This window comes from Gigantopelta aegis, chromosome 13 (genome assembly GCF_016097555.1).
Source record: "Gigantopelta aegis isolate Gae_Host chromosome 13, Gae_host_genome, whole genome shotgun sequence".
Classification (NCBI taxonomy): Eukaryota; Metazoa; Mollusca; class Gastropoda; order Neomphalida; family Peltospiridae; genus Gigantopelta; species Gigantopelta aegis.
The window spans coordinates 6,730,740-6,736,739 of NC_054711.1; the positions used below are offsets into that span (position 1 = coordinate 6,730,740).

The 6,000-nt window shown below is 35.4% G+C and overlaps 1 protein-coding gene across 1 annotated transcript in view; it reads right to left on the minus strand.

Annotated features, from left to right (window-relative positions):
- LOC121387745 overlaps positions 1 to 1,462 on the minus strand; it is a 71,656-nt gene extending 70,194 nt beyond the window's left edge. Inside the window, exon 1 of the mRNA XM_041518946.1 lies at positions 1,350 to 1,462. The gene's annotated coding sequence lies outside the window, so the exon portion shown is untranslated. The remainder of the gene's footprint in view (positions 1 to 1,349) is intronic.
- Positions 1,463 to 6,000: the final 4,538 nt, after the last annotated feature.

A 6,000-nucleotide genomic window follows, 5' to 3' on the forward strand; every position in this document is an offset into this window, starting at 1 on the left:
TTTAATAATGAAATATTTCTTGAAGTGTTATTATTATTAACTTTACTTCAAAACGAGGTTCTGCATTTTGACAAAACATGTTTTTCATGTTTTAAGTTCTTTGTATTTTCATGAATTAAATTGTTGTTAAATGTTTTAATAATATTGTCAATACAAAACACATAATCGGTGGCGAAATAATCTGGATAGGGACAAACTAGTAGTATTAAGTAGGGTCGATTTGACATGTGACAAAATGTTTGGTATCACTGAAAATGCGAATCAGGCCTGCTACTCATGATCGTCACGTGTACACTGTTTTACAGAGTATTCCCGCACTTTCTCACTCTAAGGAGCCATTCAACAATTATGCAATTTCTGCAGTGTTTTGCATCATTGGAATTGTACACGTTATTATATGGTAGGGGTTGTTTTTTAAGAATTATGTATCCTTTTAAAAACAATATCTTGTAATATTACTTGTGTTTAATTTGTTCGATCTCCTTCACAGAGGTTAAGCAGTCATTAAAAATTTGTCCTGAATAATGTTGGCTAAAGTATGTCACAATCTTTGGGAATGGATGATGCAGCTGTTGAAATGAGTATTACATAATTTTAGAGTTTGTTCGCACCCTTTTTTGGAGATGGTGAAGTGTATGTGCGCATGTTTGCATGTTTTTCCCTACTGACGAATTCAATGCAGACAGATACATTTCAGAATGATGGCTATTGGCAAAGGACACAAGACATGTGAAAGGCCACAAACTACACCAACAACCATCCAGTTCATCGAAGTATTATGACTGTGACATCCAAGCGAAGATGAGCTGTAATTTGTGTAAATAAATAATGTTAAAAAAAGTAATAAAACTAAACTGTTAAGTAATGATAATAATAAAAAGATTTAAAATTTCTGTTTCATTTTAATGACAGTTCAAAATTATATTCATAAAACTTTTATGAAATATGTGAGCAACCAAGTGATGATGTTGGGCAACCAAACTTCAACTACTAGTTGCCCACCGGGCAACCATCACAATTTTACATTTGTGCACCGGTGTTAGCATAAATCATATGATATTGATAAACTGTAATTGTGTAAACAAGGAAACTTTGAAAGTAAAAGAAAACACTTACTGGATTATGGATACGATTTTGGCAGAATGAATTTCTTACTGAGGTTTTCTTAATAATTGGGAAAAGTTTTTTTGATTGTAAATATGGCAAGACTTCCCAACGTTCCAGCATTCAGGTTTAGGTTTAGGGTGCAGTATATGTAAAAACTTCGCTCGCCACAGTATAGACTGATAATTTGTGAAATATCAGTTGAGCGATACAAAATATTTATCACTAATAATGTGCAATCTTACCGTCAGTGTTAGCACTGAGTCTGATGCACACAACAGAATGCCATGTATTAAATACGCTAATTTTAAAAACGAAACTGTCGAAAATAAACTAGTTCCTGGCGTTCACATTTTGCATTCACTTCGTCAAACAGGAAGTATAGCGTCACGTCCGGTTGTAGTCGATTATACGATTTTCCTCCTCTCTTTTTTTTTTTTTTAAATTTTATCTCATCTCATCTCATCTCATCTCATCTATTTTATTTTATGTTATTTTATTTTATTTTATTATTTTTATTATTTTTATTATTTTTATTTTATTTTATTTTATGTTACAATTTAGTGCGTGACGTCATTACACACAACACTATCCGTATGTCTGTGTGTGTGTGTGTGTGTGTGTGTTTTTGTGCGCGCGCACAACACTATCCCTTTATTAAGGGGCGGGACGTAGCCCAGTTGTAAAGCGTTCGCTTGATGCGCGGTCTGTTCATTAGGCTATTTCTCGATCCAGCCAGTGCTCCACAACTGGTGTAACAAAGGCCGTGATATGTACTATCATGTCTGTGGAATGTTGCATATAAAAGATCCCTTGCTGCTAATCGAAAATAGTAGCCCATTATTATTATTATTATTATTATTATTATTATATTCATGATACATTGACTACGGCATTTGGTCATTTCTCGTTCCAACCAGGGCTTGAGCCACGACTGGTATAACAAAGGTCGTGGTGGTACGTAGGGTACTATTCTCTATCCTGTCTGGTCACTGAGCGCTGCATACGCTGTAGACATCTGTATATATTTTTGTCCTAATAGGAGCAAGGTTTATATATACATAATATATTATTATATATATATATATATATATATATATATATATATATATATATATATATGTGTGGTGTGTGTGCGCGCGTGTGTGTGTGTGTGCGTGTGTGTGTGGTGTGTGTGTGTGTATGTATGTATACACACACACACACACACACATACATGTATATATACAGTAATCGCCAACTGCGATAAAAATATAAAAGTGGCGACAAAATAATCAATGTGGCGATTATATATATATATACATGGGCGTACATAGGATTTTAAAAAGGGGGGTTCCAATACATAGGATTTTGAAAAGGGGGGTTCCAAAATAGATTGCAGAGATATTGGGCATATATTTCTATGTTGAGTAAATATAATAATGTCAGATATCAATGTCAGATATATTAAATTATAAAAAAAAAACGATTTCGGGGGGGGGGGTCGGTCGAACCCATCGAAACCCCCCCCCCCCCCCCCCCCCATGTACGCCCATGATATATATATGAAACTACGAACTAAGTTAGGTATCCAGTAACAAAGAATATTTTCAACCATTATCTAATCTTCTGATCTGTCTGGCCACGTTACCGAATCTCCGATTGGACAAATAATGCGTGAATTCGTTTAATTGTTGTTTTTTTTGTTGTTTTTTTTGTTTATTGCTGCATGTACATTTCTGTTCATGGTTATATAACCGTAATCCAGCACCAGACACCTGAGCACATTGCATATTGTCAGAGCGCTTGCCATCAGAATGTATGTATTATAAAATAAAATGAAGTTTGACTCTAATACAAACACTAGGACGATCAGAAACATATTTAATATATAATCACTGATCAGTGTTCTAGCTAGGATTTGAGGAGGGCAGGGTGCTCACTTATTATTAGGGCACTTTCTGCGGGAATAATTGTTTATCAGTGATTATATGCAATTTTAGTCATTTATGAAAATTGGTCAAAATATATTTTCTTCTTTTTTAAAATCGACACATTTATATTATAATTTATATACCGATCATTAGGCAATGTGAACACTAGTTAAGGATTGTTTCGTTTTATTATTATTATTATTATTACTATTACTATTATTATTATTATTATTATTATTTGCTTCACTTTACTTTACTTTACTTTACTTTATTTTATTTTATTTTACTTTACTTTACTTTACTTTACTTTACTTTACTTTACTTTACTTTACTTTACTTTACTTTACTTTACTTTACTTTATTTTATTTTACTGATATACATGTACTTACTTACACATGCACAATGCTTGATATACATGTACTTTCTTACACATGCACAATGCTTGATATACATGTACTTACTTACACATGCACAATGCTTGATATACATGTACTTACTTACACATGCACAATGCTTGATATACATGTACTTACTTACACATGCACAATGCTTGATATACATGTACTTACTTACACATGCACAATGCTTGATATACATGTACTTACTTACACATGCACAATGCTTGATATACATGTACTTACTTACACATGCACAATGCTTGTCTGTTTGTTTGTTTGTGTTTTTCAGTTCACATTGGCTTGAATAGAATCGTTAACACAAAAAAACAACAACAAAAAAACAAACAGCCAACCAACAAAAACCCAAAACCACAGAAAAATCCAATAATACAACACACAGATAGACACACACACACACACACACACACACACACACACACACACACAGAGACACAGACACACATACACACATACACACATACAGACACACACATACACATATACACAGACACACATACACAGACAAATACAGACACACACACACACAGACACACATACATACACACACACACACACACACACACATACACAGACACAACACACATTCACACAATAAACACATATACACACACGCACACATAAGCACATACAACACATACACAACACGTACATATACACGCACGCACACATACGCACATACACACAACACACATATACACACACACGCACACACAGACACACACATACATACAACACACACACACGCGCGCGCGCGCACGCGCACACACACACACACACACATACACACACGCACACACACACACACACACACACACATACATACAAATACACACGCACACACGCACGCACGCACGCACAAAATACCTATCAGTTGAATCGTGGTTCGTGGGGTTTCCAACTGGTATTAAATTTTAATTTAACAATACGGCGACAATCTTACTTGACAAGATACTTCAATAATACGCACCTGTTCCTCCTCCTGATATGGGTGGCCCCCAATATATAATCTAATAAAATATACCCTTTTTGCAAGTCTCAGTTTGCTTGTGTCTTTGTTTGTTGCTTTTTATAGGTTTTTTCTTTGTTTTGTGGTGGTAGTGTGCGCGCGTGTGTGTGTGTGTGTGTATGTATGTGTGTGTGTGTGTGTGTGTATGTGTGTGTGTGTGTGTGTCCTAGAAAAAGAACATTGCGTATAAATCAGAATAATTACTGTGCACTCAACTGAGTACATGTACATTGCTTATATCTAGTCACGCCCATGTCGAAACGTTTTGAGATTAAAGGCAAATTGACAGGTAATATAATAAAATACAAGTTTTAGTCCAATGTGATTCATATCTCGACTTTTGATGTGTGCAGTTTCATATCACTCACGTCCCATTTGCGTCATGAAAACATAAACTATCATGTATAATATATCATGTATAATATATGATATATAATATATCAAAACTACATTGAAGCAAAAATGTCAATGTGCTGTAATGTAGTGTCCCTAAACAAAACCAACGTTATGTGTAACTATATTTAATCTGTCGTTGACAATAATGTTTTTAAAGGTCTTAAAGATTGCTTTATGAATGTCATTAGCCTACAGGTCCAACAATTCCTGTTAGCAATATTGTTTATTGCATGTTTATAGTAATCAGCAATGACATTCAAGGGTAAATCAAGGAAATATTTCAGGGCGGACCAAGAATAAAAGTCAAAGTTAAAGTGTGTTTGGTTTAACGACACCACTAGAACACATTGATTTAGTAATCATCGGTTATTGGATGTCAAACATTTGGTAATTCTGAAATACAGAGAGGGAACCAGCCACATTTTTTCCATTACTAGCAAGGGACCTTTTATATGCACCATCCCACAGACAGGATAGCACATACCACGGCCTTTGATATACCAGTCGTGGTGCAATAGCTACCGACCTCGGTGGCGTCGTGGTTAGGCCATCGGTCTACAGGCTGGTAGGTACTGGGTTCGGATCCCAGTCGAGGCATGGGATTTTTAATCCAGATACCGACTCCAAACCCTGAGTGAGTGCTCCGCAAGGCTCAATGGGTAGGTGTAAACCACTTGCACCGACCAGTGATCCATAACTGGTTTAACAAAGGCCATGGTTTGTGCTATCCTGCCTGTGGGAAGCGCAAATAAAAGATCCATTGCTGCTAATCGGAAAGAGTAGCCCATGTAGTGGCGACAGCGGGTTTCCTCTCAAAATCTGTGTGGTCCTTAACCATATGTCGGACGCCATATAACCGTAAATAAAATGTGTTGAGTGCGTCGTTAAATAAAACATTTCTTTCATTTTTTTTTTTTTTTTGGTGCAATAGCTGGAACGAGACACAGAAGAACAAAAGAGCACACATATGAACTGAAAATCACATTCATAACTCGTATCATCTACACAATTGATAGCAATATGGAAGTTTTCTATTTTGCTAATAACATTAGGCCTTAGAAATGTTGAATAAATGATTTTAAAATAGATCCAAATAAAAAAAACACCCAGTACTATCCGTCAAGTGTAACATGTTATGACAGTGATTCATGAGTGCATTTC